Here is a 20,704-nt window from a genome sequence, read left to right on the forward strand (position 1 = left end):
AAACATATGTTCGAGAAATAAAAAAATGTTCAGGATTTTTAAAAATTTCAAGTATTAAAAAATTCTAATGAAATTAAACAAAATTTTGCCAATTCAGAAAATGTTCATGAATAGAAACAATTTCTAAAAATTCAGAAACTGTTCACAAATGAAAAAATAATATATTGATTCATAAATTTTTCTCTGATTCAAAAAATATCATGCAATTTAAAAAAATCAATAATTTCGAAAAAATCCACCAGTTTTGGAAAACATATTCGTTGATTTAAAAAATTAGAAATGTTCACATTTTAATAAAATTTATTTGCAAATAGCCTAAATTGTTCATGAATGCAAAAACATATTCCTGATTCTAGAAAAAGGTTCACGAACTTGAAAAATGTTCTCAATTCCAAATATGGTCACAAGTTTAAAAAATGGTCATGATTTTCAAAATTTGTTCAGAATTTCACGAAAATGAGAGTGATAGTGCATTTTGGTAATGTAGCAAAACGTGGTCATGGCATTAAAAATAATGATGTTTTTCTTCAGTTGCAACGCATAGGACATTTTGCTCGTAATAATAAAGCACAGATTGTTTCGGGCGGTACAACATGTAATTTATCTTTAAAATTATAAAATACTACCCAGCAATGTAATCTATAAGTGACAAAAAGACGTTTTAAAGAGGAATCTGGGCCGGTCCATGTAGAAACCTCCGATACTGTTTGGGCAGGCCCATGTCCGATGGCCTATTTTTTCAAATTAATTCTTTATTTTATCCTTTTCTATTTAGTTTTGTTTTTTACTAATTTAAATAATTTGGTACGTAAAAAAGTTCAGATTATTTTGTGCATTTTGAAATAAAATGTTTAATAAATATTAAATGTTTGTGGATTTATAAAATATACGTGATCTTGTATGAAATTGTATGGTTATTCAAATAAAATGAAAACAAATGTTTGGACAATAAAAAAGTGTTCATAAGTTTTTTAAAAGTTCATGTATGAAAAAATTTACTCCCTCCGTTCCTAAATATAAGTCTTTGTAGAGATTTCACTAGTGGACTACATACAGATGTATATAGACATACTTTAGAGTATAGATTCAATCATTTTGCTCTGTATGTAGACCTTTAATGAAATCGCTTAAAAGACTTATATTTAGGAACGGAGGGAGTAATAAAATTGAGTAAAATTTCGCCAATTCAAATAATGTTTATGAATGGAAAAATATCTTGAAATTTCTAAAACTCTTCATGACTTACAAAATAGTTTATTCATTCATGAAATGTTAGCTAATTCAAAAATGATCATGCATTTCGAAAAATGTTGTTTAAATGAAAAATGTCGGCAAATTTCCAAAATATGTTCGAGCAATTTAAAAAATATATTTTTTGATTCTACAAATGTTTGCTAATTGTGGAAAATTGTATAAAAAGGTATTCACAATTTTAAAAGAATGTAAATGGAATAAATGTTTGAAAAATAGTAAGTATTCACAAATTTTAAAAATGGTCATGATTTCAAATATGTGCGTGAGTTTCAAAAAATGTTCATGATTACGTAAAATTGAGAATGATAATGTATCTCCATGATGCAGCGAAATGTGTTCTTGGCCATTGAAGATTATGAATTTTTTTTATGTTACAATGCACGGTACCTTTTGCTAGTAAGATACAATGTAAACAACACATTGTGATAATTGTCTCTAAAGTTTTACTATCTTCTACTCCCCCGTTCTTAAATATAAGTCTTTCTAGAGGTTTCACTAGTGAACTACATACGGATGTATATAGACATACTTTAGAGTGTAGATTCATTCATTTTGTTTCGTATGTAGACCATTAGTGAAATCTTTTAAAAGACTTATATTTAGGAACGGATGGAGTAACATGCTAATAGTCGATGCACTGTTAGTGCCATAAAACTGCTTGTGTCTTCATTTGTTCTTGGTGATATTAAATCTATTGTGATTAGGGACGTGATGCCATCCCACATCTCTACAGAGGGCTTGTCCCGCTTCGTACAATTTATTTCGCAATGAAAACAAGGTGTATTAATTTATCACAAATAAGAAATAACAACAATTTCCATTGGATAAAATACTTATAATGTTGAGAGTACACCCATAACTGAAAAGGTTCAACGGTGACAATCAATCCATGCATACAAAACAGTTTCTGTCCAACTGCAGCTTGCAGCCGACGAGCATTTTTTTGGGGAGGGGTAGCTGACGAGCATTATTGTTTTAATAAGGTAAGACTGGCTCTAAACTCGGGAAGCGAATCCGTACATGAGATTGCATCCCTTTGTTGATTTTGTAGCAAATATATGACTTCTCCTCCAATGTCCACTCCTGAAGCAAGTGCTTGCAGTTCCAACACACTGGACTCGTATATAGTTTTATCTCCTCCAAATTCACTGCTGCTTCCATGACACTTCTGGCATAGCTCGCCAATTTGTCTTCTGCTTGAAACCTCCCATAGATACTGAGCTTAGCAAGGTTGTGGTGCTTTAAGTCGGTCGCAGACGGTTCCCACTGTAATCCTTTGTCCTTTTGCTCGCTAAATGGACACATCTTCCTCCGTTCCCCTGTTATCATTTCACATAAATGATCCCGCACCTGCATTTGGTCAAGTAAAAATATCCTAATGACTCACAGAAAGTTTGAGCATCAAAAATGAGAATCAGTACAAGAATTTACCAAGACGCGTAGTTCCTTAGGTTGGGTGCACCTTGGAGTAAGAACATTGTCCATGTCAGATCACATTCTTCAGAAATGTTAAGCAAATTTACAATCCTAAGTTTGTGGAACACCGGAAACAATTGTCTTCTACCTTCTGGTTTGACCCAAATCTGCAAAAGAGGGATAATCCAGAATCATGTTAACCAAAAATAATGATTACAACCTCCCCATGATATACCAGCAACATACACACATCACCGACAACATTGATGACCTTCACTAACCTTTTCGCTTTTGAAGTTCAAATGCAGGTTGCTTATGGCAGTTTTACCAAGCAACTCACTTAACTTGAGCATCTTGTGCCAGGAGAGACCAGTATTGATTATGCTCACAGTCTGGAGCAGTGGGACATAGCCAAGACAGAAGGGGTCATCTTGAGTTCTAAAAACATTGAATTTCACTAATGTGAGCTTTGGTGCCCACTTCAGATGAACCCCCCTATCAAGACAGCCACCGGAAATCACTAGTTCACTGAGTTGTGGGTGTTCCACTTCCAGCAAAGAATTAATACCCATGTCACATTCAAAGAGGAAGAGGAACTCCAGTTGCTTGCATATACTGAAAATTTTGGGGAAGTCTGACTCTCCTAACCTCAAATTCTCTAGCCTGAGGCGTGCGAGACAACCAAATGTGTTTGGACATGAATCAAAGAATGACATGAACTGCCTCCCATATGTGAGGCGGTCATTACTGGTACAAATTCTACGCACCTTCGTCACGATTGTAAAGTCAACTGAAGCAACCTTTTGTGTTGCTATGGTGTTGGCAACAGTCTGGCCAATGAAAATGGACTCATCTCCCAAGTAGAATTGCATGCGCAACAGGTGAATGGTGTATAAATTTGTAGACCTCCTTTCCAGTATGCTCCTGGTTGCGTCCAGCACGGTGGTGTTGAACCGAATTATATCATCTGAGGTTAACTTGCTTGTTGTGTGCTTGGGCTCAAAAGAATCAACCATTATAACAACTTTTGATAGCATTGCAGGGATCTGCTTCCAACGACTGGAGAGGATGGTGGTTCGTGTGGCGTCAGCAATATCAAGTCGCTCAACAATGTTGAGCAAAACATCATCAGGCAACATGCTGAGCCTATCATCTTCATTGTCCTCCTACATATTTCATATAGAAAGAATCAGAGTTGATTTCTTATTAGCCTCGTCACAGGTGCAATTTTGATATTTCCCACAAACAAAGACGCAATTTTTACACTTTCCCATGGAAAGACACGATTTTGAGTGTACATACTTTATGCTTCCGCACAGAAAGATGCAATTTTGATTATACAAATTTTAACACTTTCCAGTAGAAAGACACAAAATTTGTACGTATACACTTAACAGATTTTACACTTCCAACAGAGACGCAATATTGATATTTTCCCACCAAAAAGGTTAAATTTTGACCAAGAGTTCTGATTATGGTTCCTAACGAGTTCTGTACTATCAGATATACTCCCTCCGTCCGTAAATACGTGTCCTAGTAATGAATGTATTTAGATTTATTTTAGTTATAAATACATCCATTTTATTTATTTTTAGGACAAGTATTTTCGGATGAAGGGAGTAGTATACAAAAATTGGGTGATGTCGTGAGAGGGAGAGGATCAGGAGGAACTCACCACCATGTCGATGGAGGACTTGCCGACGGCCAAGACGAATGGCTTGGCCACCGGTCGCCGGGGATGAGTGTTGGTCAAATGTACGCGGGGAGTTGCCAATCTCATCTAAAAACAGATGGACTCCCGCGATGTCCATCCAGGCAGATATAAATCGGCTAGGATCCCGCCTCCTGTGGCAATACGGAGAACGAAATTCGAATAAGGGCCGGTTTCTGATTGTAGCCCGTGAAGAACTGCTTTGGTTGCGGACTGCGCCTAAAAAGTGCAGCCGCTCTGGTCGCGGGCTGCGATTCCGAGAGGAGACGCTTGATTGATTCGATTGCTCCGAGAGCAGCCGCTCGATTGCGGGTCGCAGCTCGAAAATGAGCTGCTGCGTCGATTGTGGATTGTGGAGCTGCTTATTTGGTCGTATCTTCTCAAGCACCACTCGACCCTCATATGCGGGCTTCGACCGCGACGGCTGCGGCGCGAGGGGGCGAGCTCGGTACAAGTCAGCCGGAGCATATCTGACCCCAGATCCCCTTTCCTCTCTTTAGACCCGCATGATTTGAGGAGCTTTGTAGGAGATTATCACAAACTTCGTGATTTCACGCATGTTTATTTGATGGACAGGGTTTGTGATGAGCAAACCCCTTCAATTCTCTCTAATCCCCCTCGATTCCTTCCTACCCACGCGGCTTAGAAATCTTGTCTCATTGCTCAGGCCTCGTTTGGTTAAGGGGGATTGGGAAGATTTTGAGAGGAAAATCCCTGGAAGGGCCAGAAACCCCACAGATCCTCGGGCGCCCATTTGGTAGGAGGGGTTTGCTTAGCCCAATCTCCTTCGTTCCCCTTCAATCCCTTCATATCCATGTGTTTCAAAACCCTCCTCAGGGAACTAGTGGAAGCAAAGCCCCGAGAATTTGAGAGGATTGGGTGGAACAAAGAGATTCACCCAATCCCCTGAAATCCCTCCCTCTCAAAACCTCCCCAATCCCCCTTAACCAAACGAGGCCTCAGTGATTTGGCAAGTGAGGGGATTTGGGAGGATTGGGTGGAAGAAAGAGATTCACCCAATCCTCTGACACCCCCCCCCCCCCCTCCTCCACAATCCTCCCCAACCCCTTCCTGCCAAACAAGACCTTATTTCTGCCAAACAATTTTCTCTCTGGTGAAACCCTAGGACGCCGGCGGACTGACATATGACGCTGCAACTTTACCCTCCTAATCTTCGCTCAATTCACATTCTACGGTTCAAATCACACAGGGGGAAGGCTCTCAACACTTACTAGTTTTCAGCATAGCAGCAAATAACAATACAGACTAACTGCAAACAACGATACAGTGGGACTTGAATTCAGTTTTATTTGAACAGACTGAAACCCAAAAAATAAAGAACTGTAGTTGACATCGAATCAAAGTTGAATAGATTATACGGTAGTGCATTATGCAATCAAAGTTGAATAAATCAATTGCAGTTGACACCGAATCCAATAGAACTTGATATTAAAAGGCTGCAACGCATAATACCTGAATGCTACAGCAATAATTGCCAATGTTGACTAATCATCTACACAAAAGAAGGCCCTTTCACTTATACATTCAGGCCAAAAGTAAATATCGTAACCCCCGAAAATACTCGTGTTAGCACTGTCCAAAATACTACCTAAATAATAAAGCACGCACTGCTTCTAGCGTCCGTTGCGGCTTTTTTGCAAAAACACCCCTGTAGTTTCATCTAATTAACCCGCGGTACGTTTTTAAGTGAGGCCGAACCGTTTTTTTCACATTTTACATAAAACACCCTTACTTTTGTGCTAAATAACCCACGGTCCAAATTATACTCAGAGTGAATCGTTTTTTAAAAAATTTACATACACCCCTCACATATGCGTTGATAACCTCGAAGTCCATTCAGAATAAATATGTATTTTCAACTAACAATATCTTTTAAACCGTAAATCCAATTTAAACATGTTGTATATGAAACTTGATTAGAAAAATGTGTAGAGTTTGAATATATTGTTATTTTACATATTAAATATTTTAAAAAAATACTATTTAGGATACAATGCTAATCAATATTTGTTTTTATTTCGTACCGACTATTTGTATTGTAACATGTTAATTTAAGCATCAATATTTGGGAAATGTTATAATCTTTGGACATGATATACTTGCACTAGGTTCTTTCTTTGTACATATTTTATAATCTAAGACCTTACGTACGTGTCTTTTTTTTACAGTATCCACGCGCGTTTTTATCAATGGACTACACTTTTTTTATTTTTCATTTTTCTTCCGTTGCAACGCACGGGCATTTGTGCTAGTACTACCTAAAAACTTTGAAGATACTAGATCATATCATCATAAAGATATCATCGTCAACTCGTGAAATTGTCAAGAGCTCGGTAAAGCTGTCAATTGCATCATATTCTTGACGCTTCTCACTATTTTCTTTCACCTCCACTTGCACTTGAGGTTGCAGACTATTGCCATTGTTCTCCACTTGCAATTGAGGTTGCATGCTATTTTTTTCTTTTGTTGTTGTTGCTGCCAATAAAAATGAAAAAATATTTTGTTAGTACATGAATGAATAACAACTCATATTACATACATACTACACCTTACCTTTGCTCCTTTTTTGTCGTTGCCGCTGATTTAGTTGGCTTTCGCCCCTTGCGTAACTTCTCAAAGCGAGTTGGCTTTCTCCTCAAATTTTTAGATGAAACCTTCTTTTTCTTCAGTCATGCAGAACTAAGCAAGTCATTGGCTTGTTGCACGGTTGGATCAACATTTTCTTGATCATTGGAACATCCATTAGTAGCACCGGTGGCAGATGCATTGAATTTATCATCTAGTTGTGGCCAAAGACAAGCAAGTGCATCTTTCAAATTCAAATTGAAAAGCTCAAAAATAGTTGGAGTGTACACTTTGCTTACTTGCACCAACGTCGGTGTGCATATCTTGACTCTTGGCAAAAAAAAATTCTTGCCTCATATTCAGATTCCAATTCCTTTCTCCTTTTTACTTCAACCGTTCTCTCAAAATGCTTCTACAATCGGACAATATGGAAATCAGATTTCAAATGGTTCTTCAATGCATTGTTGAAACTCTCACTTAGTTGTGCACTTCTCACTCCCAAACCGAAGACATCTCTCATATAACATTCAACCCAATTTTCTTTCACCTTGTAGATGCTATCTTTCACCAAAATGTGCATAATCAAGGATCATTTTTGCATCAGCCCAAAATATGTTGGTTATATCCTCCTCACAATCCAACTATAGTGCATATTGGAATGATAGATTGTCAGCAATTTTGCACGGGCTTTTACCCAATTTTCTGAAGCCCGAAAAATATATAAAAAATCAGCTTACCGGAAGCTTCCAGACCACCAAAGATGGGCCAGAGGGGGGGCAAGGGCCTCCCAAGCGACCTGTGGACGCGGCCCACCCCTAGGCCGCGCTAGGAGGCTGCCTGGGTGGGTCCAACGCCCTCTGGTGCCCTCCTTTGGCCTATATTTACTCCTCTGAGAGAAAACCCTCCCATCACATCCAAAATCGCGAATTTCTCCATCGTTCCGCCGCCGCAACGCTTTTGAGATCGGGAGCATCAGGAGACCTCTTCCTGGCACCCTACCGGAGGGAGGATTGACCTCCGGGAGCTTCTCCGCCGCCATGGACGCTTCCCGGACGTGTCGTGAGTACTCCTCCTTGGACCATGAGTCCATGACTAGTAGCTATGTGATGTCTTCTCTCTAATCTTGTGCTTCAATGGTTAGTCCTTGTGAGCTGCCCTACATGATCAAGGCATCTATGTAATTCTCTTGTTATTGCTATGCTCGGTTTGCTGGGATCAGATGGATTATGAGATATGTTCAGATTGTTATGAGTTATATATTTGATTATCCTTTTATATTACATTCCTTAGTGATTATGTTCAGGAGTTGACGTATTAAAAGAAGGTTTAATATGGAGATTTGGAAACGGCAATGACATTAGGATCTGGGAGGACCCATGGTTACCACGAGGAGAGAAGCGGCGACCGTCATCTCACCAGGGTCGGGGCCTTCTCTCTCGTGTGTCTGAACTTATCAACCCAATATCTGGAACATGGGACTGTGACCTGGTTAAGGGGTGCTTTCATTCGGACGAAGTCCCAACAATCCTCAGCATACCCATCAGTGAGAATGCTGACGATTTTTTGGCTTGGCACTTTGACAGCAAAGGCATATTCTCAGTCAAATCAGCATACAAGGTTCATATGAATATGCTCAAGCGTGAGGCAAACAAACAAAATGGACAGGGGTCTACCTCTGATGATAATATGGTAAAAATGTTTACGAAAGTTTGGAAGGTCGCATGTCCACCAAAAGTGCATCATTTCCTGTGGAGGTTAGCACTCAACAGCCACCCAATGTATATGACTATAAGCAGACGGGAGTTGAGCTTGATACAAGATGCACAGTTTGTGGGCGATTGTTTGAAGACGGTGGCCATCTTTTTCTGAAGTGCAAACTTGTCAAACAGAGGTGGCGAGCACTGCAACTCGAAGAGGTGAAATTGCATCTGGCGAATTACAACTCGGCTAGAGAGGTGGTGCAGGCTATCTTGAGGCTGACTGAGGAAAGTAAATTGCTTACAGTGGCACTTTTGTGGTGCTGGTGGCATGAGCGAAACAAGGGCAGGCATGGCGAACGCCAGCTCAACCCGGAAGAATTTCAATTCACAGTCCGTGGGCATGTCAGTGAGTGGATGGAATTTCTAGCACCAAAGCTTACTGCCCAGCAAATCGCGCGCAGTTCCTGGAAATCACCAACCGAGGACATGGTGAAAATAAATGTGGATGCGGCGTTTTCAACAGGAACAGGCAAGCGTTGCTGGGGATGTATATGCAAAGATTTTTTTGGCGAAATTCAGTTTGAAGCGGCAGGGGCGGGGAGGATTACTCTTGCGCTCTGCATGCTGAAACAGAGGCTTTGCGCCAAGCTGTGGCCCTGGCAGATCAAATAAGAGTGGGCAGAGCTATGTTTGAAACTAACAGCTCGACCCTTGTGAAAGCTATTGCCTCCAATGAGCTTGCCTTTGCACCCTTGGGCAACCTTTTCAGAGAACTTAAGCTGAAGTTGGCCACTCTGTTCATTCAAGCTAGTGTATTACATGTTAGCCGTGATTGTAAGAGGTCAGCCCATGTGTTGGCTACGTTGGGTAAAGGGTTAGCAATCGGTGCCAATCGTCAATGGTTTGATAGCTACCCTGATGATGTAACCCGTGCTGTACCCGGCGACTCCGCCGTGTCTTCATGGAATACGAGTGTTCCATTTCAAAAGAATTCCTAAAAAAGGTCTAGCTTGTCTTAAAAATGTCCATCTTGTCTAAAAGGATTTGATACAGTACTTGGAGAGCTTCTTGGTTTAGATTTTTCTTCCTAGGATGTTGAATCCCCCCATCATCTTTTTTTTCATCATTCTTAGCAGTGAATAGACCATGTGACGCATAGGTTATCCATGTATGGGTAAGCTCAATACTATCACATCCTTTAGACTCTTTATATTGTGGGTGAAAAGGTCATCATACTATGTTAAAAATATGACTAATGTGGATAAATAAGAATATTGACCTACACAAATTATGTAGTTAATAAAAAACATTCCGAAAACTTTAATAATAAATTGAAAATGTTCATCATTCGATGGGAAATATTTCTCTCATGTCAAACAAATATTTATGTGTCGAGAAAATATTGATATACTTTTCTCTTGTTAACAAAAAGAATAAGATTTTTAAAAAACATAGCTTGATTAGATTAGTTAGAGATGACACCTCATGAGTAGCTGTGGAAATTGTTTGTAATTATTTAAAAAAACATAGCTTGATTACATTTGTATTTAGACTAACAATATGAGAATACGAAACCAAAATACATATATATAAGGAATTTCCCTATATATATACATATATATATATATATATATATATATATATATATATATATATATATATATATATATACATATAGAAACTCTATTCATCACCCAGGGTGCAGATTAAATTATTCCTCACCCGAGGTAATTTTAAGACCATTTCATAAATAAATTAAATTTAAAATGCAAATATGTACATTTATATTGATTCACTACGAAAAAATTGACATAAGAAAACATAAATATAGGTCATAAGACCATAAAAATAACATTTTATGTATAATTTACACTATGTTTTTATGTTTGTAATTTTATGTCATATAAAATATTTTTTACGGTGACTATGTATTTTTTTACAGTCTATTTTTACGTATGAAATAAGATTAAAATTTCAGAAACGTAAAATTACAGTGTATTGATGTGAAAATAGAGGGAGGTGAAGAATAACTATTCCTCACCCAGGGTGACGAATAGCGAGACCCTATATATATATATATATATATATATATATTTTATCTACAAGCAGTGTTAGTTACACCTAACCCGTTGGCCTCCACGTGTCTCTCAAATTACAACACCAATCGGGTTAATGGATAGCAGAATACCTGTTAGTGCTCAGCTCTTATTTAATCATTTAGTTATTAGTTAATATGCTTTAGAAGCCAACGAATTAGCAACAACCTCCTAACTTCATGGACGGATGCAGCGCGCCTCACCGGATGGATAAGTACTAGGTAGCTATCCACTAGGAGACATTGATTTTAAAACAACCAAGCTGTATATACTGCCCATACAATCTACATACACATGATTTGAAAGTTCCTTATTATATTTTGCTCCTTTATTCCAAGGAAACCATAGTTTTATATGTGCTCCAAAACGTTTATTTTCCAAACATCCTGAGTGTACATACTATATATTCAAAAAATATATCCTAAAAAATATACTTGGTATTTAGATGTAGTATGAAGAGCTGGAGTATGGAGTATGAAGTATATATAGTATGTACACTCAGAACGCTTGAAAAATAAATGTTCTGGAGCACATACAAAACTATGGTTTCCTTGGAATAAAGAAGCAAAATATAATAAGGAACTTTCAAATCATGTGTATGTAGATTGTATGGGAGTATGGAGTATGTTGTATTTCACAGAAAGTATGTTGTATATATGGAGTAAGGAGTATATTGTATTTGAGAAAAGGTATGTAGTATGGAATAAGGAGTAGATTGTATTTGTGAAAGATTATGTAGTATGGAATAAGGAGTACATGATATAAGAGTGTTGTCTGCGGCTTGATAGGATAAAATACAGAAAGTATGAAGTATATAGAAACTGTAGTGTGTAGTTGTACAGATATTACGGAGTATATACCATTTATATAAGCAAGTATGTAATATAAATTTATGGTGTATATAAAAACGAGTGTACGTATACGGGGCGCCCGGCCGGCGAACCTAATTCATTGGAGGTCTTTAGAAAATTGGAATATATGAAACAATAAATATTTACAAACTTAAATTCAAACAGTTTAATGTTACCCTAAGAAAATAGTTTACTGAGAATATACACCGAAGTATATTTACTTCTAGATGGTGCTTGTATGAAGTTACGAAGATGGCAAAATCTTTTATGTATACATGCACGTGTTGTCATCCATACATCATGCAGTTTGCCATCCATTCATGTGACAGTGTTCTGGTGATATTCCTGTTTACTATGGGAAATTCAATTGCGGCTGTACATCGCGGCCGTCGCCGTTGCCTTCACTGATCTACGTGTATGGTCATTGTGTACCGTCGTACAGCGTCATAAGAGATGCGCTATTCGTATCCAATGTGGTTCACCTAGGAAACATCATTCATTCACCAATTGGACATGCGCAGGGTGCGTCGTCGTTGAGGTCACTGATGGGCTCGCTCTCGTGTCATAGCAGGTGGATCTCACTTAATTTTTCAACCGATGTCCCTACAGATGATAAGATATCAAAGGATTATATCATGAGCTCGTCTAGCATTTGGTTCTCCATGTGCTGATGCAAATGAAGAAAGATGGTACCGCTTATCTGGTCACGAAGTAGAACGGGCCAACGTTGGTCAACCGCTATTTTGTTGTCTCACCGGCGGCAAAAAAATTACGAGGGACGACGCCGGGCCAGCCAACCGGTGACGAAAGAAACTCCGAAGAGATTGAACAATTAGATAGAGAAAAGAAAGACCAGCTTGTTTTGTTATTGGTAACTAGATGGTACAAATAAAAGCTTTTTTCACGTAGAGAGACTAGCTATGTTCGTTAGTAGCCGGATAAGGATGACGTACCATGGATTCAAAATAAGGGATAAGCTCACGATGGGACCATCAATTCTAAACGGATCTGGTGGAACCTCATTTAGCCCGTTATAAGTTCTCGAGACAATCTAGGATAAAGGTTATGCTCCATCCGTGCACATCAGATCAACGGTGGATTCTTAGGTGGTAACTATCAATAGGTGGTAGAATCTATTTTCCCTATATATATATATATATATATATATATATATATATATATATATATATATATATATATATATATATATATATATATATATATATATATATATATATATATATATATGATAAATTTTATCTACCACCGGTGGTAGTTACCATCACTTGCGTTTTGTATGTTGTATGCAGTATCTATCAAATTGAAGAGTATGTACGCTTAGTATGTACTATATAGTAATGTTTAGGTAGTATATATACCATTTTTTGGGTAGTATGTATCATATTTTGTGGATGTTATTTTTTACGTACAAAAATATATGTATTTCACAAATATAATAAAACTATGGGCTAACTTGTAATTTTTTTTTCATGTAACTCACTTTGAAAAATCTTATATATAATATACAAACATAATAAAAATGATAAATTAATATATATACTACCGCATGATAGTATATAGAACATATGGGGTAACTACCCCTGGATGGTAGGATGTATTTTTTCTATATATATATATATCGAATGAAATGCATGAATTGATTTCATATGCCACTAGCGCAAAATGATGTTATCAAGACCCGCCTATCACACATGATAGAAAATAAATGGTGTGTGATGTAACATTGCACATAGTTCAGAAATAAAGTGTTTGTGATGTTGTAATATCACACATGGTTTTAAAAATGTAATTCTGTATGATGTCGTGCACACATGTTTTACAAAAGATGTGTATATATGATGTAGCCTATCATTACACATGTTTTTAAAGATGCAAATGTGTGCAATGTTGTGCACATAATTTTGGCAAACGACGTGTAGTTGTGATGTTGCCTATCCTTGCACATGATTTCAAATATGCAAAACGTATGTTATACTTGTGCACACGGTTTTTGTAAAAGAAATAGTCACAAACAAACACAACTCCACAAGACGCTAGCCAACCAAGACAAAACTAAGATGACTGTACGGCAAACCCTATTTAGGGTTTTGATAGTGTTGGTTTTAGTTTTTTTGCAACCCGACGTTTACAACGCATTAGACGGGCTTGGCCCGTTTTGATAGTGTGTTTTTTTCCTGATTTTCAATGCGTAAATTTTTTGTAAGAGCTGGGAATCGAACCGGGATCTTCTGATTCACTCTGCACTCGGATAACCACCCGATCAAGAGAACTTAATGTAAAAATTTACATCATGCCATTTTGTTACCTTACACTGCCGTTTTTTGTTTTTTCTGTTTTTCATTTTTCTTCTGTTTTTCGTTTTTTCTGTTTTTGCTTTATCTTACCATCAATTGGATGAACTTTTTTCTAATTCAATTGAATTTTTACTATTGATGAACGTTTTTCAAATTTGATATTTTTTAAAAAAATTTGATGAACTTTATCCAAATACGATGATCTATTTTCAAGATCAATGGATTTTTCCTTCAAATTTGTGAACTTCTTCAAAATTGATGAACTATTTTTGAAGCTCGATGAATTTTTTTGTCAAAGTCGATGCACTTTTTGCCAAAATCGATGATTTTTTTTCAAAAGCGATGAACTTTTTTTTGTCAAATTCAATGAACTTTTTGCCAAAATCGATGAACTTTTTTCGAAACCAGTGAACTTTTTGAAATGATGAACATTTTAAATATTTTCAGAAAGCTTTTCCAAAATTGGTGAACTTTTTTAAGTTTTGTGAACTTCTCTTCAAAAGCGGTGAACTATTGCCCAAAATCAAGGAACATTTTTAAATTCATGATTTCTTAAAAAGAAAAAAAAATAAGTGGTAAATAAATATCCCAGCTATACTTGTTCTTAGAATTTAGCCCTTCTAAAATCACAAGTGTGCAATGGCTGTTTCGATTAGCTAAGCTCGAACAAGGACGTGGCGATGTGAGTTTGGTTCTTGGGGGAACCATTTTTTTGTTGTTGCGTTTTTCTTGCAAATTTTGTTCGCTGCACACAACCTTCGTGAGCCAGCCCAACAATGCATTGCAACGGGCGCCAGCTACATGTTCAGCTGCTTAAGGCGCCGAACAGGAGCTCCCTGGCTGAACGCCATTGCAATAGCTTTGCTCACTGGGCCATCCTTTATTATTGGGCCAAATCTTTAGAGAAAAATCTAGATAAGAATACGGGCCATGGCTCACTTTGTCTTCAAGATTGAAGCGAGAAAATATAAGTGAAGAATGGTGAATAAATATTCTCTTTGGTTAGCCGTGATATACCGAGCCATGTTAGTGTGATTGTGCAAAAATATGATTTAATTTGATAACCCTTATTCGGCAAGCACATACAAAAGAAAAATATATATGATAAGTCAGTAAAAGGTGAGGCGGATGATACGATTTTCACAAAAACCATTAGAAGAATAAGAGGTGACAAAGAAAAAAAAATAGAGAGAGAAAAGAAAGGAAGAGGAGAAAGTACATAAGATTGATGGTAGAAAATAAAACCAGAGGAGCTCTACACGTTTTTTACTTTGAGATAATATCACGTCTGGTGCTTGAACTAAACACGGATGTTCAGTTTAGTCTGTGAACTTGAAAAATACGTCAAATGGTTCTAAAACTTGATATGGATGTGCAAATACGGTGCTAATTTCATTTTGTAAATGTAAAGTATGCTGATTTGGCACCGTGTTTGGATGATGTGGCATGGGGTCCACTTCTAGCAATGAAACGGGATTTCAATTAAAAATTGTGTCTCTATGACTACTCGGTCCTGCCATTCAGTAGAGAAATTAAATTCAAATGAAAAATAATGCCCGACATGTATCTAATGTGCGACCTGCAGCATTAGAGTTACATGTGCACTAACGAGTATTTGAAAAATATTAAACAAGTATTTGAAAATGTTGAATATGTATTAGAAATATTGACCATGGTTTTGAAAAATGTTGAATAAGTACTAAAAGATGTTGAACGGTTATTCAAAAAATGTGAACAAGGATTTGAAAATATTGAATAAGTACTAAAAATGTTAAACTAGTATTTTAAAAATGTTAAATAAGTAATAAAAATGTTGAGAAAATATTCGAAAAATGTTGAACAAGTATTTGAAAATATCGAATTAGTATTAAAATGTCAAACAAGTATTTAAAAAATATTGGTTAATCGTTTGGACAATGTGGGACGTGTATATACAAATAATGTTGATCACTTATTAAAGAAAATGTTATTAAAATATATGAAAATATAGATAGAATACAAAAACGAACATAAAAAATGGACATGAAAAAGGAAAATATAAAAATTTAAGAAAAATACAAAAAACAAATAAATTAAAAACATGAGTAGAAAATGAAAAGAAAAATAAAAGGTATAAAAAAGAAAAGAAAAACATCAAAAAAGAAAAACAGAAAACCACTGTTCGAGTTCTTCCGAGGACCTTAACTACGACCGGCCCTGCTAGCACCTTTGAACTCTTCCGAGGAAACCACTGTTTGAGTTCCTCTGTAGTTATCCTTTATATGGGTTCACCGTGGAACTAAGGCGAGAAATAGTCGACGCACAATCCGGTGCGGCTATATGTGTCGCCTGTGGTATCTCATAATTGGACCAGGCCAGGACCTGGTGGGAGCATTGACTCCAAAGCACACGCATTTTTTTGTTTTATTACTTTCGTTTGTATTTCTAACATGAAAAATATATTCACAAATGTTCGCCACAGGTTCCAAAAATGATAATGAAGTGTTAACTAAAGTTTTTTGCAGCTTTTCAAAAATAAGAATGTTCCTGTGCTTCAAAAAAATGTAAGCCAAAATTTTAAGAAATGTTCTTACATTGTTCAGACAAATGTTTAGGTAATGCATTGACTCCAAAGCACATGTATTTTTTTTGTTTTACTACTTTTGTTTGTATTTCTAATATGAAAAATATATTCACAAATGTTCACCACAGGTTCCAGAAATGATAATTAAGTGTTAAAAAAAAGTTTGTGCAGCTTTTCAAAAAAAAAAGAATGTCCTGTGTTTCACAAAAATGTAAGCCGAAATTTTAAGAAATGTGCTTACATTTTTCAGACAAATTTATACGCAATGCAAAAAACATGTTCCGTATCACTAAAAAAATGCATGCATTTAAATGTACTTTCACGGCATTTTTAAATAATTTTATATAATGTAAGAGAAATGATTGTGTGTTATGAAAAATGTTGCTTACCATTCCCAAAAAGAACATAACATTAGAGAGAGATACTTGCATTTCGGAAAAATGTTCACGACATTTTTAGAAATGATTATACAATTTTCAAAATATTTCCATGGTTTAACAAAAATGATTCGTGCCAACTAAAAAAATCTTGAGCATGTAACTGAAAAGTTGTTTAACACATATAAAAAAAATGGTGGAAACAAGTATTTTAAAAAATTGTACATCATTGTATATGGAAAATGTTGAAAATTTAATGTATAATATGTTTTGAGAAAAGAAATTGCGTGTTGAAAACACAAAAGAAAAACAAAGAAAACCATGAAAGAAACACCAAAAAATATATAAAACAAAAAGGCCGAAGAAACCATAAAGAAACGCAGAAGAAATTGAATGCCAAAGAAAAAAAGAAACTCCATCAAGAAACGTGGAAAACCGGTGAAAACGAAGAGAACGAAGAAACGAACCCAAAGGAACGAACAGAAAATCAAAAAGTGTACATTCATTACTGGAACGGTCCACTGACTGCAACTGTAGGCAAGTCAGGGATACATCTCTCAGTAGGCGATATAAAGCGAAGTCACTGCTTAAAGGGTAACCTTGCAAAGGTCACATATCCTTCTGATGGTGACAAGTGTTGCAATATATGTGCGGCACGTATCACAACCCAAAATATTTTTAAATTTGTTTTTTATTATTTTATCTTTTGAATCTTGCTTCTGGATTGCAAACTTTTTCACCGTTACATTTCTCATATGGAGATCTTTGAAACTAAATCTCATGTTAATAGGTTGAACAAAAATTTAAAATATAAAGGAATGAAAAAAGGAAAAAATGAAAAGGATAATGATGGGAATAAAAGGTAAACGATAAACCTAAAAACCAGGAAAAGACCAAAAATACAATTATGCTTCGCACCAAAACACGTATTGTAACCCTTTTCACTTTTCAAAAAACGCAACTATACTTCATCGTGAGGTACAAATGTGTTTTTCACTTACATCAAGCGTAGCAGCTTTCACGTGAAAGAACAGTTGTGCTTCACTGTAAAGCACAACTATATATTTTAATTTTGAAAACAAGAACTACACTTTTCACACTGTGTTTTAGGTGAAGAAAACAATAATAAAATGCTTTACTTTGAAGAAAATAAGGAAAAATGGTCCAAAAACTAGAATTAAGACAAAAAATGAAAAAAATATGTTCCTCTAGGTATGCCCAAGGCGCGACTTGTGACGGTTGCTCGGCACACCACGCCACGAGCCCCACACATTCTAGTTACGGCATTTCCAACGCTGACCTTTAAACCGCATGCATATGTTCAAACCACAGATGTATTGTGCCATCTAATGGGGTCATGTATCGATCCGTTCGACGGTCCGAACACACTTTCTCCCGCAAAGTGAAGACAAAGTGAATGGGGGTGCGAAAGTCGAGGCAGCAGGCATGTAGGACTGTGACACCCGAGGCCCACTAAATCCCCCCCTCCGGGACCCATTTTCTTCCACTCCGCCTCTTCTCCCCCTAGATATGCATCCGCACCTCCACCTCCGCTGCCACTGTTGTACTTCTCTGGTTGCCGCAGAAGCATTGTCGATCATCCACAATTAACATTGATGTGCCCGCTCGCCTTTTACGATGGCGCCGTCTATCCTAGAGCCATTTGTACCCAGGTACACCCCACCTCTTTGTCGGTGATCTTCATGGTGGACACCACACCTGGCAGGTGTTCGATCAAATGACATTGAGCTTAATTTGGGACACCATGTACTTTTTTCAGAGTAAGAAGGATGTCAACGTACTCGAGCGTGGAGGATCAGCTGTTTTGCGATGTGTGGTTGACCGTATCCGCTAACCTTCTGGCAGCAAATGCATGAATCGTTTCATGATCGAAATCACATTGTGTCCTATGACATGCACATGATGTAAGAACGCAACATGAGGTCGTTATCATATCACTGGTATGTCATCCTGTCGGGGGGATAACCCCGGGGTAGGCTCATCAAGCCTGCTCCTTCATTTCCGGCCCAAATGACAATGAACATATACAGTTTCCTAAGGCCCAAGTCTTCTGGCCGGCTAGGCTGCGCCTACCGGCTAGAGGACGAGGCGGTCATCCCTCTGGCCGGCCAGGCAACCCCTGCCGGCTAGAGTCGAGGCGGTTACCTCTTCTGAGCCGGCCTGGTCCAGCCAGCCGTCTAGGAATGAGGCGGCCGCACCCAAGCCGGCTAGCCAAGCAGGCTAGCCGGCCGAGGATCACAAGTCACATCAGATCGTAGGTCAGGAGGAGACCTTACGATTAAAGGTAGCTACGCGTCAGCAAAGGTACTGGATCGGGGCGTCCGGCAGGTACGAGCGTCGGCGGCCACGCCGCTGACCTACCCTGGCTCTGATCCATCACCTAGCATAGTGTCGGACCATCGCACTCCCACTCCATTACTGCACTCGGCGTGGGGAGCACTGGAGGCGGTCATACTACCTGCCCATGACGAATCTCGTTGGACGACGCTCGACGTACAGCGCGTGCTCGGCGTCAACCTTACGCGAGAGCCCCATTGGCCAGCCGGCTGGTCCCACTATGAATCGAGACCATGCAGCCGGCTGGCCCCTCAAGCGAGAAGACAAGACTCTAGTGGGCCCCTGGCCAGCCGGCGAGGCTGCCAACAGGGTCCCACACTTGTACCCTTTATCCATATTGTAGGTCAGCGGGTTCGCCTATAAAACCCCCCGGTCGCCCTCCATGCAGGGGGGGCGATCATTCCACAATCGAACAACACTACACACTCACCAACCATAGAGAGAGAGGCAGAGACGAGCCGACTGCTCCCCTCTTCCTTCTCCCAACACAACTCCAGGAGCAACCCTGTACTCTGTTCATACACATCAAACACTCCGGCAGGACTAGGGGTATTATCTCTACGGAGAGCCATGAACCTGGGTACATCGTGCGGTCCATGCGTGTACCAACCTCATTCCCAGCGCCCACCTTTGTCCCTTCGGTTCTCACCGACTTTAGCCTACCTATGGCATATGTTGTGAGTATTCACCGACATTTGGCGCCCACCATGGGGCCGATCGCGGCTTCGGCTGGCTTTACGTGCTGGGCGGGGGCCCGCACCTACACCACCGGATGCATCGCGTCCGGATCAGTTTGCATGCCCGTGGAGCCCGCTTTCGACGAGCCAACACCGATGATGATCGACGTCCCCGTCCGCCATGCGGATTCGGACGAAGATTCTGATGACGAGACGCTTCCTAGCGTCGTCGTCGCTGCTATGGAGAACCTTAGAATTCTCTTCAGCGACCTACGTCTCAACGACGGTCCGCGCTACTTTGGCGAGGACTTCGACGTTGAGGCGCTCTGCGCCAGCTTCCGCTGGCCCTCACACGCAGCGCCTCCTCCACGCCCTGCAGTTCCGCCTCCGAGCCGTCACGCTGGGCGGCGAGCTTGCCCAAGTCCAGGTTCCGATACCTGGACTTGGCCAAGCACAGGGCCATGTAAGCCCCGGCACGCGCGGCAGAGGCGCGCCAGGCATCCACCCGTTCTCCGCCCGCTGCAAGCCAGCGGGCGAGCCGGCTCCACGCCCTCCGGCCACAAGGCCGCCACCATCGATGAGCATGCAACCTGGAGCTGAGCCATAGACTCGCCCAGGGCGCACAGGCGGGCCCGAAGGCCCACCCCGATCTCCTCCACGCTCCAGCCGGAGGTAGCGTCTACCTCCTGCCCAGCCGCGCGGCACTCCTCTCGGCTCACCTCGATGGTAGTGTCGGCCGCGATCTGGGTCTCAGGAAAGAGACCTGGAATAGCAACAGCCGGGGCACAAAGGCACAGTAA

The 20,704-nt window shown here is 39.1% G+C and overlaps 1 pseudogene; it reads right to left on the reverse strand.

Annotated features, from left to right (window-relative positions):
- Window positions 1-2,052: 2,052 nt before the first annotated feature.
- On the reverse strand, window positions 2,053-4,857 carry LOC123402475 (annotated as a pseudogene).
- Between the last annotated feature and the right edge of the window lie 15,847 nt (window positions 4,858-20,704).

This window comes from Hordeum vulgare, chromosome 6H, assembly GCF_904849725.1.
Source record: "Hordeum vulgare subsp. vulgare chromosome 6H, MorexV3_pseudomolecules_assembly, whole genome shotgun sequence".
Classification (NCBI taxonomy): domain Eukaryota; kingdom Viridiplantae; phylum Streptophyta; class Magnoliopsida; order Poales; family Poaceae; genus Hordeum; species Hordeum vulgare.